The 17,583-nt window shown below is 42.2% G+C and overlaps 1 protein-coding gene across 3 annotated transcripts in view; it reads right to left on the bottom strand.

The window, feature by feature from the left end:
* Positions 1–15,199, bottom strand: part of LOC132823400 (CCR4-NOT transcription complex subunit 6-like) — a 79,696-nt gene extending 64,497 nt beyond the window's left edge. The window contains exons 1-2 of one of the 3 annotated variants that reach the window (XM_060837198.1): positions 14,994–15,008; positions 14,575–14,824 (exon numbers count right to left, since the gene is read on the bottom strand). The gene's annotated coding sequence lies outside the window, so the exon portion shown is untranslated. Of the gene's footprint in view, positions 1–14,574; positions 14,825–14,993 lie in introns of all 3 variants that reach the window. The other 2 variants (XM_060837196.1, XM_060837197.1) reach the window with 2 other exon arrangements.
* Between the last annotated feature and the right edge of the window lie 2,384 nt (positions 15,200–17,583).

Below are 17,583 nucleotides of genomic sequence, written 5' to 3' on the forward strand. Positions count from 1 at the left end.
CGTTACTGCAACAGAATTGGATTGTAGGAATTGTGTAGGAGCTTCAATTGTGTAGGAGCTTCAGTTAAACTAAATCATCCGCCGACATTTCCACCACCTCCAAACGGACCCCACCACCAGGGATATATTTCCCTCCCCAACCTCTTCCTGCCTTCCGCAAAGACCGTTCCCTCCGTGACTACCTGGTCAGGTCCACGCCCCCAACAACCCACCCTCCTGTCCTGGCACCTTCCCCTGCCACCACAGGAATTGCAAAACCTGCGCCTACACCTCCTCCCTCACCTCCATCCAAGGCCCTAAAGGAGCCTTCCACATCCATTAAAGGTTTTACCTGCACATCCACCAATATCATTTATTATATCCATTGCTCCCGATGCGGTCTCCTCTACATTGGGGAGACTGGATACTGCCTAGCAGAGCTCTTTAGGGAACACATCTAGGATACCCATACCAATCAACCACACCACCCTGTGGCCCAACATTTCAACTCCCCCTCCCAATCAGCTGAGGACATGGAGGTCCTGGGTCTCCTTCACTGCTGCTCCCTCACCACCCAACGCCTGGAGGAAGAACGCCTCATCTTCCGCCTCGGAACACTTCAACCCCAGGGCATCAATGTTGACTTCACCAGTTTCCTCATTTCCCCTTCCCTCACCTCACCCCAGTTCCAAACTTCCAGCTCAGCACCTTCCACATGACCTGTCCTATCGGCCTATCTTTTCCACCCATCCACTCCACCCTCCTCTCTGACCTATCACCTTCATCCCACCTCCATCCACCATTGTACTCCTTGCTACCTTCCCCCATCCTCCTCCCTGACCTATCACCTTCATCCCCACCCCCACTCACTAATTGTACTCTATGCTACTTTCTCCCCACCCCCACCCTCCTCATTTATCTCTCCACCCTTCAGGCACTCTGCCTGTATTCCTGTTGAAGGGCTTTTGCCTGAGACGTCGATTTGCATGCTCCACGGATGCTGCCTGAACTGCTGTGTTTTGCCAGCACTACTCTACTCCAGAATCTGGTTTCAAGCGTCTGCAGTCATTGTTTTTACCTTGCATCTAGAGTAATCAATAGCTTCCTCAGTGAAAAATTTATTAAGTGCATAACTGGAGTAGTCTGGGAGATTTTGGTTTCCTTATCTGAGGAATATTATCATAGAGGAATCACAACAAAAAGTTCACCTGACTTCTCCCAGGATGACAGGACTGTCCCATGAAGAGTTATTGGACAAAATGGAGAATTTGAAGAAGAAAAAGCAATCTCATTCAAAGTTACTAAGTACTCAAAAGAGACAGACAGGGTATATGCAGGTAAGATATTCCCCCGGCTTGGATAACTAGTATTGGGATACAATTTAAAAACGAAGATGCCACTTACGTCTCAGGAGGAGGATAGTGAACCTTTACGATTCCCTGGAGATATTAAAGGGTTAATTTGCTCTGCTGACCTGCAGGAAAGGGTGAATGTCTCTGTCTTATAGGTAGAACATAAGGAATTTACATTCCCATCTCTTGCCATTCAGAGCCATTTGCATGGCTAGTTCCTAATTATTCAAAGTAAAAGAATTACATTACATCCCCTATTCGGAAATCAATAAGAATATTACAATTAAAATTCTGACTATAAAAACAAATCACAACAGATTTGACTTTTAAGGGATGATTTACGTTACACTGTTTCTGGAAATGATGTGATCACTACATTGTGTCTTGAGTGGCATGTGACTATGGGGGAATGGCAGGGGGTCATCTTGTGGGAGTTAACGACGATAATGTGAAACTCTTGTACTGTATAAAAGGAAAAACTGTCCCTTTGTTCAGAGAGATCCCTTGAGACGGCTTTGCAACATTGCGAAAAATGTTAAGGGCTCCTCCATTGCTTGTACTTGCTTAATAAACTTTGGCTGTTTACAGAAGTTGGTGCGCTGCAGCTGCATCAAAGGTGCAAGAATATCAAGAAAAAGAACCTAACACTGTGCCATAATAATCAATGGAAGCTGAGTCATTGAGTGTGCTTAAGGTAGAAACGGATAGATTTCTGATTATAAAGGCATACACTATCATGGGAATAGGGTGGGTAAAAGGCAATGAAGTAATGAATTAGCCATGATTGTACTGATTGGCAAGGCAAACTCAATGGGGCCTACTCTGTTCCTATTCTTAAAATTCACTTGTCACCTGCCAATTTTACTAACCTAGTCTATTTCTCTAAGTCTTCCTCATTCTTTGGAAAACCTATTTGAGTTATTAAATTTTGATATGATGATTCCCATCCAAATACCAAGTGCAAATCAGTAATAATAAACTAAGAATAGTGTCACCATCAATGCTTCTTTAATCCAAATGCTCATTATCCTCATGTTTTTGTCAAAGACCTGATTTTACAAGGCATAAGACAAAACTAGTTGAGGGGGTGGATTTGAGTTAAACAGAAACAGGAAATAGTGCAAAAATAGTCTCAGCAACAACAGTACACCACCTCAAATATACTTTTCATCAAGAGGAAAACTAAGACCGCATTGCTTATTTGAGAGCGAATGAGGTGAGTTTTTTTTTAAATACAGCTAAGAAGGTTACCTCAGAGTACCACAGGACCTTGAACAGATGGGCCAATGGGCCGAGGAGTGGCAAATAGAGTTTGATTTAGATAAACGTGATGTGGGGCTGCATCTTGGAAAAGTAACTCAAGGCAGGACTTGTACACTTAATGGTAAGGTCTTAGGGAGTGTTGCTGAACAAAGAAACTTTGGAATGCAGGTTCATTGGTTCTTGAAAGTGGAGTCCCAGGAAAACAGGATAGTGTAATCAGCATTTGGTATGCTTGCCTTTATTTGTTAGTGCATTGAGTATAGGATTTGGGAGCTCATGTTGCGGCCATACACTGCATTGGTTAGGCCACTTGTGGAATGCGGTGTTCAATTCTAGTCTCCCTGCTATAGGAAGCATGTTGTGAAACTTGTAAATTCTTTCTGACTCCTTTCAAGGATATTGCCAGGGCTGGAACATTTGAGCTATAGAGAGAGACCGAATAGACTTGGGCTATTTTCCCTGGATGGATCTGCTTCCATGCTGTACAACTCGGATTCGCGAGGGCAGCCAGAATCAGGATTTAGGACACAGGTCAAACTGACTTTGTGGTTTTCCAAACTTAAATTAGACAAAATCCAGTCTCTTCCATGAAGATGTCAGTAAACAATGAGAGCAAAAGGTGGATTCAGGGAGCTAGAGCCTAAAAATCATACCAGAAAGCATAGAAAGTTGATTTTTGGTTAGTGATTTAGTGAGGGGGCAAGTAAGTACAGAATTAAATTTCAACAACTTCTAAAGTGGCTGAGTTGAGGAAATAATTAGAAAGCATGGAATATATGCTAATTATCAAGAGTGTTAAAACTTCGTATTTAGTTAAAGAAATTAATATCTTATTGAATAACTTCTCTCAGGAAGAAATTTGTCAAATGCATAATTGGAATGCTCAAATACAAACAAGCAACAAGCCCAATGCTTAGAAGAATTTGTGACAATACCTGAACCTTTCAATTTCTTTACTACTTCACATCACACTCAAGTTAATTAAATGCACAGCAGCTTGTTGTAACTAGTTAAAGTTAACTACCAAAGCCATCTTTGGTTTTTGGACAACTGAAAAATTTACTTAGAAGACACAAGATTGGACCTTAGGACTAAGAACATTTCAAAATGACCATAATGATATTTTTGATTTAACAAAGCAACATGAATGGTTGTAGTTTGGAGCAGGAGGGTGCAAGTTCATGAGAAATCACTCACCAAACAAGTTATTTTCTGGATCTTGGCCAGTATTGCAAATTAGGTTTCTCAGCAATACTTTGTATTGACTGTACATTACTTGGTTAATTTTTTTTGGAAGAAATTAGACTTTGGCAAAGAGAGTGCGAAAATCAAGCTTCTTAGAGGCAGCTCGAAACAATATAAACGTGAGAATTTTATTTGTAAATGATTATTAGTGGGAATTAAAGACACGGAAGCCCAACAGTTGCATGAATATTGGAGTAATGAAGAAATAATATCTTGAAAGACCAAAACTATGCTTGAAAAAACAGAGAGAAAAGTCAGGACATAAGCATGACAAGTTGAGTACAGTAAGGGTATGTTACTTGATGAAATGCACAGTAGCTGCAATCATCAACAGGACTACGTAGAGATTACACAAAGAATTAGAATGGAAAATGTACAATAACTTCCGGGAGAATGACGAGTCAGTAAAGAAAGTCACAAAAGTACTGTAACAAGAGAAAACATAGCAATTTGAGAGAAACGCACAACTGTGACTTTGGAGCAAATTCAAATAATGGTAATTTGTGAAAAAGATTGCTACTGAAGGGGAATAAGAACTAAATATTAATTGCTAACAGTACATTAAATTGCTAAATAAGCTACACCTTGCAATATAGGTATTAGTGATAAAACTGATCATATCAATAAAAGCTGAATTTTGTGTTACTAGTAATTTACTACTGATCTCTCCCTAAAATGCAATTGCCAAAACATTAAACTTTAGTCTTAATAGAAACATGGAAGGTAGGAGCAGTAGGTGGTCATTTGGCACTTTGGGCCTGCTCTGCCATTCATCATAATCATGGCTGTTCGTCCAACTCAACAGCCTAATCCTGCTGTCTCCCCATAACCTTTGATCCCATTCGCCCCATGTGTTCTAGCTAGCTGCCTCTTGAATTCATTCAAAGTTTTGGAATCAACTACTTCCTGTGGCAATGAATTTCACAGGCTCACCACTCTTTGGGTGAAGAACTGTCTCATCTTCATCCTAAATGCTCTACCCCGAATCCTCAGACTGTGACCACTGGTTCTGGACACACCCACCATCGGGAACATCCTCACTTCAGCTATTCTGTCTGGTCCTGTTAGAATTTTATAAGTCTCCATGAGATCCAACCTCTCACTCGTCTGTACTCAAGGAAAAAACAAACAAACAATCTCTTTTCATCTCTCTTCCTGCCATCTCTGCAATCAGCCTGGTAAACCTTCGCTGCAGTCCCTCAAGAGCAAGAGCATCCTTCCTCAGAAAAGCAGACCAAACTGCACATAATATTCTAGGTGTGGCCTCACCAAGGCCCTGTATAACTACAACAACACATCCCTCACCCTGTACTTAGAATCATTCGCAATGAAGGCCAACATACTATTTGCCTTTTTTACTGCCTGCGGCACCTGCATACCTCCCTTCAGCGACGGATGCACAAGGACACTCAGGTCCTACTACACATTCCCCTTTCTCAAGTTAGCCATTCAGATAGTAATCTGCCGCCTTGTTTTTACTTCCAAAGTTAATTAATTCACATTTATCCAAATTATACTGCATCTGCCCTTGATTTGCCCACTCACCCAGCTGATCTGGTCTTGCTGAAGAGTCTCTGCATCCTTGTCACAGTTCACCCTCCCACCCAACTTGGTATTATCTGCAAACTTTGAGATGTTACATTTGTTCCCTCATCCACGCCATTAATGTTTATTTGAATAGATGGGGTCCTAGCACCGATCCCCGTGGCACCCCATTATTTACTGCCTGCCAATTTGAAAAAAGGACACACTAATGCTTTGTTTCTTCTCTGCCAACCAGTTTCCTATCCATGTCCATACACCTCCCCAATCCTATGCGGTTTAATCTTGCACAATAATCTCTTACGGGGGACTGTGTCAAACGCTGTCTGAAAGTCCAGATATATCACATCAACTAGCACCCCCTGTCAACTCTACTAGTTACATCTTCATAGAATTCCAACAGATTTGTCATATGATTTCTCCTTCATAAATCCATGATAACTCTGATCCTTCCATTACTTTCAAAATGCTTCGCTATAACGTCCTGGATAACGGATTCAAAATGTTCCTCACTATCGATATTAGGCTTACTGGTCTACCTCCCATTTTGAATATTGGGCTGATAGTAGCTACCTTCCAATTTGCAGGAACTGTTTCAAAGTCTACAGAATCCTGGATGATTACCACTAACGCATCCACTATTTCTAGTGCTACTTTCTTAAGTACTCTGAGATGTAGATTATCAGGCCCTGGAGATTTATCTGCCTTCAATCCCATCAATTTTCCCAGCACAATTTTAATATTGATCTCCCTTTGCTCTCCCCTCTCTCTAAATCATGCATTCTCCAACATTTCCGATATCTGAATTGCACCCTCTTTTGTCAGGACAGAATCTATGTATTCAATTGCTCAGCCATTTCTTTGTCCCCTATTAGATATTCCCCTCTTCCTGTCTGTAGGGGACCGACATTTGTCTTCACCAATCTCATTCTCTTGAAAGAAAGCAAAGGAACAATTATCAAAACCTTGAAAGCAAATGTGTGTATGCAATATAAATGAACCATTTCAAATCTCTTGCTCTGAAGAACTGATCTGGTTTTCTAAAACATAAGTGACTAAAATCATAATACACAAAATGATTAAAGCCAATGCATACATCTAAACCATGTCTTTACAAGCAGCAGGGAGCTTGCACAACAAAACAATGAAAAAATAAATCGCCTCTCATTGACAAAGTAAATTAATAAGATATTGCAATTTGAAATAGTATTTTGACTAACAAGCGTCTAGAAATTGTAATACTGGGCTTGGCACATTTAGGTTGTACAACCACCTTTAAAAATGTTCATATTACAGAGATGGTGGTGCTGGATGTCTTAAAACACAAAGTTGGATAAATCCCCAGGACCTAATCAGGTGTACCCTTGAAATCCATTGGGAAGTGAGTGAAGTGACTGTTGGACCCCTTCCTAAGATGTTTGCATCATCGAACGCCACAGGTAAGGTGCCGGAAGACTGGAGATTGGCTAATGCGGTGCCATTATTTAAACTGGTAAAGAAAAGCTAGGAAACTATAGACCAGTGAGCCTGACATCAGTCGTGGGAAAGTTGTTGAAGAGAATCCTGAGGGACAGGATTTACATGTAATTGGAAAGGCAGGACTGATTAGGGATTGCCAACTTGGCTTTGTGCATGGGAAATCATGTCTCACTAATTTGATTGAGTTTTTGAAGAAATAACAAAGATGATTGATGAAGGGTGCGCAGTGGACATGATCTACGTGCAATTCAGTAAGGCCTTCGACAAGGTTCGTCATGGTAGACTGTTTAGCAAGGAACAGATCACAATGAATGCACAGGGAGATCGAGGCATTTGTATACAGAACTAGCCCAAAAATAAAAGACAGAAGGTGGTTGCTTTTCAGACTGGAGGCCTGTGACCAGCAGTGTGCTACAACAATTGGTGCTGTGCCCACTGGTTTTTTGTCATTTTACACAAACGATTTGGATGTGAACCTAGGAGGTATGGTTAGTAAGTTTACAGATAACACCAAAATTGGAGGTGTAGAGGACAGCGAAGAAGTTTGCATCAAGAGTACAAGGGAACCTTGAAGAGATGGACCAATGGGTTGAAGAGTGACAAATGGAATTTAATTTTGATAAATGTGAGGTGCTGCATTTTGAAAAAGCAAATCAATGCAGGTTTTATACACTTAATGATAAGGTCCTGGGGAGGGTTGCTGAACAAAGAGATCTAGGAGTGCACATCTTTAGTACTGTGAAAGTGGAATCGCAAGGAGACAGTAGTAAAGAAGGTATTTGGTATGCTTGCCATCATTGTTCAGTGCACTGAGTATAGGAGTTGGAAGGTCATGTTGCGGCTATACAGGACATTGGTTAGGCTCACTTTGGAATGCTGCATACAGTTGTGGTCTCCCTGCTGTAGGAAAGATGTTGTGAAACTAGAAAGGGTTCAGAAAAGATTTACAAAGATGTTTCCAGGGTTGGAGGGGTTGGGCTATAGGTGAGGTTGAAAAGGCTGGGGCTATTTTCCCTGGAGCTGAGGGGTGACCTTGTACAGGGTTATAAAATCATGAGGGGCACGAATACAATGAATAGTCAAAGTCCTTTCCATGGTATGGGGAGTCCAAAGCTAGATGGCATAGTTTTATGGTGAGATGGTAAAGATTTAAAGGGGCCCAAAGGGCAACTTTTTCACGCAAAGGTTGGTACATGTATGGATTGAGCAGCCAGAGGAAGTGGTGGAGGTCAGTACAACATTGAAGAGACATCTGAATGGGTATATGAATAGGATGAGTTTAGAGTGATATGAGCCAAATACTGACAAATGGGACGAGATTAATTTATCACGTCTAATCAGCATTGACAAGTTGGGCCAAAGGGTCTGTTTCCATGCATACAGCTCTATGGCTAACTGCTGTTGTGTCCTTTAATCTTCACACTTGAATCATCAATACTAATATCTTGTTAATGACCCAATATAAAATTTTGTCTGATAACACTCTTTGGATGTTAATGTTCAAGATACAACATAAATGCAAATTATTCTTGTTATTCTGAAACTTCAAACTAGTTGAAGCTAAACAAACAGCATAAATAGCCATGAATACTCCATAACATCCACACAAAGATCACATAATAAGGCCATCTTTTCCCCAATCTCCAATACCTGTAAAAATTTACACAGCTCAACATGAAAAGTGATTTTGGTTTCTACTTGGGAAATAAGGAATCAACTCATCCAAAAAAACATTTTAACAATAAATCCACTGTAATGATCCTTAAGCATTTTCAGAAGCTTGACAAACAAACAATCACAAGGTTCTTTTATTTGTTTCATTAAATTCACACAGATTCAAAGAGTATAAACCAACAATTTCTATTACATAGAATAAGGTTTTATTAAAACACACTGTCCACACAGGATAGGCATGTCGGCACAGGTTTGGGCAGCAGACAAGTCAGAAATAAAGGTGAACATAGGCAGTGGTGCCGGGCATTCAAGTCGGTTTTTTTGTGGGGGTGGGGGTGCATTTGCAGTGCAGTCAAGGTTGAAAAGATTTAAGTCTAACAAATTTTAACTGGTAATTGTACATAGAATTGTTAAAATTGAGGTTTAAAAGACTTAAAATTACAATCCTGAAACATAGTAAGTTTCAAATGAAAGTGGTAATGGTACCTTTTTGCAGTTTGCCTGACACCAAACAGTTTGATTGTTAGAGTCCCAAACAGGGCCACTACTGCTTTTTCTTTAACTTCTAATCAACTTATTCTGAGTCGCTATCACATACCTCTGGGGATAGGTGAGACTTGAACCCAGGCGTCTTGCTCCAGAGATATGGACACTACCACTGTACCACAAAAACCTTTGAACTTTAGTCTGGGGTTCTCAATTGCTAGCCCAGTGACTTCCCACTCTATCCTGCTTTATTAAGAAAAATGGGCTGGAGAGCACTTTGGGGCAATGATCATAATTCTATTAGTTTTAAAATAGTTGTGGAAAAGGATGAATTTGACCTAAAAAGTTAAAAATACCTAATTGGAATAAAGCCAATTTTTACAGCATGAGGCAAGAACTTTCAAAAGTTTATAGGGAGAGACAATTCACAGGAAAATCATAGGACAGAATCAGAGAATCCTTTCAAAGTGGAAGCAGGCCATTCGGCCCATCGAATCCACAACAACTCTCCGAAAAGCAGACCAACTAAACCTGCTCCCTCTAGCCGATATCTGTACCCCTGCATTTCCCATAGTTATGTACCTGGCCTGCACATCCCTAGACACTATGGATAGTTTACCATGGCCAATCCACCTAACCAACACAACTTTGAACTGTGGAAGGAAACCAAAGCACCAGAGGAAACCCACGCAGACACAGGGTGAATATGCAAACTTCAACAGAGTTGCCCAAAGTTAGCATTCAAGCCAGGTCCCTGGCAGTGAGAGGCAGCAGTGCTAATCACTGAGCCATTGTACCACCCCGGGGTGGTTGGAAAGTGGGAGGCCTTCAAAACTGAGATGACAGGAGTCCAGTGGCAGTCTGTTCCTATTGTGAAGGGCAAGACTGGTAGGTGGAGGGAATGCTGGATAACTCGAGAGGTTGAGGCTCTAGTCAAGAAAAAGGAGGCGTATGGCAGGTATAGACAGTTGAAATCAAGCGAATCCTTCGAGAAGTACTAGGGCAGTAGGAGTACATTTAAGAAGGAAATCAGGAAGGGAAAGAGGGGTCATGAGATAGCTTTGGCAAGTAGGTATAAGGAGAATCCAAAAATTCTAGAAATACACTAAGAGCAAAGGAGTAACCAGGGAAAGAATAGGGCTGAAAATGTGTTGCTGGAAAAGCGCAGCAGGTCAGGCAGCATCTAAAGAGCAGGAGAATAGGGCTCCTTAAACATCAAGTAAGGGACTATGTGTGGAGCCATAGGAGATGGGTGAGATACTAAACGAATGTTTTGCATCAGTATTTACTGTCGAGGATACAGAAGCTAGAGATCTTGGAGAAATAAGTAGTGATATCTTTAAAAAAGTATTAACATTACACAGATGGTATTAAGTTAAAAATCACACAACACCAGGTTATAGTCCAACAGGTTTAATTGGAAGCACACTAGCTTCGGAGCGACGCTCCTTCATCAGGTTCACAACCACCTGATGAAAGAGTGTCGCTCCGAAAGCTAGTGTGCTTCCAATTAAACCTGTTGGACTATAACCTGGTGTTGTGTGATTTTTAACTTTGTACACCCCAGTCCAACACCGGCATCTCCAAATCATGACAGATGGTATTGGATGTCTTAAAACAAATAAGGATGGATAAATCTCCAGGGCCTGATCAAGAGTCTCTTAGGACTTTGTGGGAAGCTAGGGAGGTGATAACTGTACCCTTTGCTGAGTTATTTGTATCAACCATAGCCACATAAGAGGTGCTGGAAGACTGGAGGTTGACTAATACAGTGTCATTATTGAAGGAAGGTGGTAAGGAAAAGCCAGGGAACTACAGACTGGTGAGTCTGACATCAGTGGTGGGTAAGTTGTTGAAGGGGAATCTGAGGAATAGGATTTATATGTGTTTAAAGAAGCAAGGACCAAATAGACGCAGTCAACTTTGCTTAAGTCGTGTATTTCTAACTTTAGGAAAGGACATATGCCATTTTTACTATACGGCCTATACATGTGGCTGCAAACCATGGCAAAATATTTGACTTACAAGTGTCCTCCGAAATAAGTGAGCAAGGGATTCAATACAAGAGCAATTTATACATGGACAACAAATGCCAGTCTTGCCATCTATGTTAATATTCCATGAATGAGAAAATAAAAGAACAGCCTAGAAATCATATTGCCTTTTGAAAACTCTACCTTAGAAATAATTTCTAGGCTATTTGATAAGGTTCCACGTGGTAGGCTCGTTCAGAAGGTCAGGAGGAATGGGATACAGGGGAACTTAGCTGTCTGGATACAGAATTGGCTGGCCAACAGAAGACAGCGAGTCGTAGTAGAAGGAAAATATTCTGCCTGGAAGTCAGTGATGAGTGGTGTTCCACATGGCTCTGTCCTTGGGCCTCTACTGTTCGTAATTTTTATTAATGACTTGGATGAGGGGATTGAAGGATGGGTCAGCAAGTTTGCAGATGACACAAAGGTTGGAGGTGTCGTTGACAGTATAGAGAGCTGTTGTAGGCTGAAGCGGGACATTGACAGGATGCAGAGATGGGCTGAGAGGTGGCAGATGGAGTTCAACCAGGATAAATGCGAGGTGATGCATTTTGGAAGGTCGAATTTGAAAGCTGAGTACAGGATTATGGATAGGATTCTTGGCAGTGTGGAAGAACAGAGGGATCTTGGTGTGCAGGTACATAGATCCCTTAAAATGGCCACCCAAGTGGACAGGGCTGTTAAGAAAGCATATGGTGGTTTGGCTTTCATTAACGGGGGTTTGAGTTTAAGAGTCGTGAGATCTTGTTGCAGCTCTATAAAACTTTGGTTAGACCGCACTTGGAATACTGCGTCCAGTTCTGGTCGCCCTATTATAGGAAAGATGTGGATGCTTTGGAGAGGGTTCAGAGGAGGTTTACCAGGATGCTGCCTGGACTGGAGAGCTTATCTTATGAGGAGAGGTTGACTGAGCTCGGACTTTTTTCATTGGAGAAAAGGAGGAGGAGAGGGGACCTAATTGAGGTATACAAGATAATGAGAGGCATAGATAGAGTCGATAGCCAGAGACTATTTCCCAGGGCAGAAATGCCTAACACGAGGGGACATAGTTTTAAGCTGGTTGGAGGAAAGTATAGAGGGGATGTCAGTGGCGGGTTCTTTACACAGAGTTGAGAGAGCATAGAATGCATTGCCAGCAACAGTTGTGGAAGCAAAGTCATTGGGGACATTTATGAGACTGCTGGACATGCATATGGTCACAAAACTTTGAGGGTGCATGCATGAGGATCAATGGTCGACACAACATTATGGGCTGAAGGGCCTGTTCTGTGCTGTACTGTTCTATGTTTATGTTCTATAGCCAGGGAAGGAAGATATAAAAGGGTGGTTTTGGCTACGAAACAAGAAAACGGAAATCATTTCTAGAACAGAAAAGTACAGGAGAGTTAAAAACTGAAATCAAGATGGAATTTGACTGAAATAAAGAAACCCTGGCAAAATTGATATCAATGGGAATTGAGGAAACGTTTCTACTAGTCAGTCATCTTGCATAAAGGAAGATGGTCAGGAATGTTGGATGCAATCATCTCAGTTCAAGGAACTACTGTAAGAGTTCCTCTGGGCTTCATCAATACTTCCACCATGAGGTTAGAACTGGGGACGATAATTGGTTACAATGTTTAAGAGCATATGGAACTTGTCAGATACTAAATACATCTTTGTAAATATGAAGCACAATCTGAACAACATTTAGTCTTGTATTTTTTAAGTGGTAAGTAACATTCACCCTATTCAAGTACCAAGAAATGACTACCAAGTCAGTCAATGGCATTGCCATTGCTTAATCCCTCATTAACATCCTGCGGGTTACCACTGACCTGAAACTGAAGTGGACCATCAATCATATTATAGCTACAAGAGTCAACCTAACGGTGGGAATTATGAGTTTGTTCACCATCTGTAAAGGCGCATATCAGGAAATTGGCAGAACCATTGTCATTGCCTGAATGAACAGCTCTAACACTCGAAGCTCAACAGCATTTTAAAACAGAATAGCCCATTTAATTTAATACCTCTTTCACTATAAATGCAAATATAGCTCCGTTGTGTTACAGAGAACACAGGCAGCTGTAACTCACCAAACCTCCTTCAACACGACCTTCCAAATCCACTACTTCTACCAACTAGAAGGCCAAGGGTAATGGGTGCATGGGAATACTACCACCCGCAAGTTCTTCTCCAAGCCCCCCAACATCTGACTTGGAACTATAATCACAGTTTCTTCACCATCATGGAACCGAATCCTGGAACTATTTTCCCTGGAATAGTTTGAGTGTACTGGCACTAAATGGACATCAGCAGTTTGAATGATCTCAACTACCTTCAAGGAAAAAAGTGTGGGTGGACAACAAATGCTGGCCTTACCTGTGACACCTACACAGATAATGCTGGAACTCGAGAGGTCAAACTGTATGGATGAGTGAATCATTTGAACGCACAAACTTATCAAAAGGTATTTAAATCAAATCTAACTTATCTATTTTCTACGCAAGTACTGTTTGATTTGTGTTTTCAGCAGTTATTGCGTTGTATTTTCAACTGTCAGTTTTCTGTTTAACAGAAGAATGGAATTAGGTATGTAAAACAGACCTTGATGAAATAGATAAACAATAATTAGAAGAATGAAGATTTCTTTAAAAATATAGGATTAAAACAGTTTGACCAGAAATATTGATGGCAAGAAATTTCTCATCATTCATCTCAATGAAGATAATCAAAAAAAACACACAAATGTTTAAGGGTGCATGTACAAAAAAAAAGACAAAGGATTTGGAATAAATGAGAGGTAGCACATGTGCAATGGACTATAGAGCCTGCTTGCTGCTAAATCCTAATAATCCAATTGTAATTTGAAAGTATACAAGTATTTTGCCCAAATGCTAAGTCAATACAGAATTAGAAAATAAATGAAAGCAAAAGAGCAGTCCCTGCTCTTAATATTTATTGAGGGAAAATACTTCCTATATACCACAGCCCTAGATGTTGAAGTTGTTTCCACCTGTTTTTTCACTACACATGGTGCCTTAAAAAACATTCAATCGCAGCAGCAGCACGTGGTAAAGACTGCTTATTGGGGCTTTTTGCAATCGATGTAATAGCTTAAATTGCAATTAAAAACATAACATTGTAGTAGTGTTTTGTCTCATTATTCACTTTAGTAAATAATTTTGTTCGAAGTTCAGTCTATGATATAAACACGTAGTTTCAAAAACTTAAGCGATTGTTCAGGCCACTTGAAAATAGGTAATGACCAAAAAAAAAGTGGTGGTTAAGTTGAAAAACTGAATTATGGTTTCAAAACTATTACATTTAGGGGAAAAGTATCAGTTCAATTGTCTGTTTTCCAGATGCTGTACCCACATTCACTTACCAACTGAACTAGTGAAATACTATAGCAAAGAAAAGTAGTAAATGTACTCTATGGTAATTTGTACACCGATTAAGTACCCCCAAATTACATATCACTAGTATTTACCATTATCGTACTGGGGCGCAAAGAACTACGTTCTAAATCAACCTACCTTCATCGCGGATGTCCCGCCCCTACACTGCAGCCATTGGTCGAGAAAACCCCGCCGTGCGCCACATTGGTGAACAGTTTGTGTTTGAGTGGCGTGTTCAGTTGTCAATCAAATCACACGCACACTTCCGCCACAAAGCTAGGTCGGTCTGTCGTTCAAATAAAAGCTCCCCCTACTACTAACGTGTAGGCCTCGCGTTGACTACATAAAAGAAGCGACTTAGTTTTCCGTTCAACCGAGACTCTAATGACTTTTAGGGAAAAGAAGAGACTTAAATAAAACGAACGAAGCCGACGAAGTCAATAAAATTAGCTAAGTCATTTTTTAAAAAAAACTTGAGCTGAAAGTTCTAAATTCAAATACTAAAAAAACCTCGCAAGGTTCAGAAGCTCGTATGTTTACACGCTACAAATAAATACCTTTAATTGCCTGCTTTGCTCAGGTCAAATGAAACCTTAAACCGTGAGGTTTGAAGTGAGAAAACATATATTTTTGTACCTGCGAACACATAACAAAAGTTCTAGACCTTTCTTCCCTTCGCCTATAAACCCAGCGAGCCCGTTCTAAAAGCAAACAATCATCATGGCGCCCGCTTTCCATTATTTCCCGGAGAGTTTTCCCCTCCTTTGCGGCTCGCTGATTGGCTGCAGCGTGGACCATACCATTCGGCCTCGCGTGAAACAAAACAAACGGAGTCGGAGTGAGTGGCTCGCGCCGGGAGGCTGCGGCTGTTGAGGACAGCGCGAGCGTCCCGGCCAGCACTGCCCCGCTCCCGTTCAAATTGCAGCGACTGTAACGGTGAGGACGGCCGTACTCTGTAATCGTCTCCTTGCCGGAGCAAAATCGGATATATGGAAGGTCATGTTTTAAGTATTACAAACCACTTGACCTACTCTCCCCTCCCATGGGGAGTTTATATTTATTTTCCAAGCGCCGTCCTGGGCGGGGTGGGGAAATACTTGTAAGTTTTATTTGTTTCGTTACATCGAGCGCAGGTTGTCGTTTACCTTGTTTCTTGAGTTTCGTCAAAGGAACCAACTGGGAGCGTTTAGCAATGTATCAAAATACTAGTTCGATGAATAGTTCCGTGACATGTCGTGGAGTATGAGTTTGTTAGAAGATGAGGATTAAGGTGTAAATTTCTTTCGTCTTAAAGCTATTAATGAGTCTTAACTTTAAAGGAATATCGATATGGAAGATCTGATTCATTGTTATTGCTTTATAACTTCTTAGAGCTAATTTGTTTGTAACTCAAATTAGGCCGCACTTGCGGGCATTGTGCTGGATGCCCGCTATCGAGTTGGAATGTCATTGACTGGTCTGTAATTTGGGGTAAATAGGTTTTTTTCTGAGTGAATACGTGAACTTTGGCCACTCCTTGTCCCTTACCATATGTTGGCGAAAGTGAGGACTGCAGAAGCTGGAGATTGAGTCCACACTGTAAGTAATCTTTAAAAAAATTCTTTCAGAAACTCAGCACCCATGGACTAGTTAAACTGCGAACATTTCTCTTAAAAAAAAATGGGGCGGCACGGTGGCTTAGTGGCTAACACTGTTGCCTCACAGCACCAGGGTCCCAGGTTCGATTCCAGCCTTGTCCAATCCCCGTGTCTGCATGGGTTTGCTCTGGTTTCCTTCCACAGCACCCAAAGATGTGCAAGTCAGGTGAATTCCCCATAGTGTTAGGTGCATTAGTTAGAGAGGTAATAGGTCTGAGTGGGTTACTCTATGGAGGGTCAGTGTGGACTGGTTGGTCCTCCATCTCCTCCATGATTTTCGCTTCCCTGGTCCCCAACGCCTTATCTTCACGATGGACATCCAGTCCCTGTACACCTCCATCCCCCATCACGAAGGACTTAAAGCCCTCTGTTTCTTCCTTTCCCGCTGTACCAACCAGTACCCTTCCACTGACACCCTCCTTCGACTGACTGAACTGGTCCTCACCCTGAACAACTTCTCTTTCCAATCCTCCCACTTCCTCCAAACTAAAGGAGATGCCATGGGCACCCACATGGGCCCCAGCTATGCCTGCCTCTTCGTAGGATATGTGGAACAGTCCATCTTCCGCAACTACACTGGCACCACCCCCCACCTTTCCCTCCACTACATCGATGACTGTATCGGCGCTGCCTTGTGCTCCCACGAGTAGGTTAAACAGTTCATCCACTTTACCTTCCACCCGGACCTCAAATTTACCTGGACCGTCTCAGACTCCTCCCTCCCCTTCCTAGACCTTTCCATTTCTATCTCGGGGGACCGAATCAACACGGACATCTACGATAAACCGACTGACTCCCACAGCTACCTAGACTACACCTCCTCCCAGCCTGCCCCCTGTAAAAGCGCCATCCCATATTCCCAATTCCTTCGTCTCCGCCGCATCTGCTCCCAGGAGGACCAGTTCCAAACCCGTACAGCCCAGATGGCCTCCTTCTTCAAGGACCGCAGACTCCCCCCAGACGTGATCGACGATGCTCTCCACCGCATCTCCTCCACTTCCCGCTCCTCCGCCCTTGAGCCCGCCCCTCCAACCGCCACCAAGACAGAACCCCACTGGTTCTCACCTACCACCCCAACAACTTCCATATACAGTGTATCATCCGCCGTCATTTCCGCCACCTCCAAACGGACCCCACCACCAAGGATATATTTCCCTCCCCTCCCCTATCAGCGTTCCGAAAAGACCACTCCCTCCGTGACTCCCTCGTCAGGTCCACACCCCCCACCAACCCAACCTCCACTCCCGGCACCTTCCCCTGCAACCGCAAGAAATGCAAAACTTGCGCCCACACCACCTCCCTTACCTCTCTCCAAGGCCCCAAGGGATCCTTCCATATCCGCCACAAATTCACCTGCACCTCCACACACATCATCTATTGCATCCGCTGCACCCGATGTGGCCTCCTCTATATTGGGGAGACAGGCCGCCTACTTGCGGAACATTTTAGAGAACACCTCTGGGACACCCGGACCAATCAACACTTTAACTCCCCCTCTCACTCCACCAAG

Source organism: Hemiscyllium ocellatum, chromosome 16 (assembly GCF_020745735.1).
Source record: "Hemiscyllium ocellatum isolate sHemOce1 chromosome 16, sHemOce1.pat.X.cur, whole genome shotgun sequence".
Taxonomy (NCBI): domain Eukaryota; kingdom Metazoa; phylum Chordata; class Chondrichthyes; order Orectolobiformes; family Hemiscylliidae; genus Hemiscyllium; species Hemiscyllium ocellatum.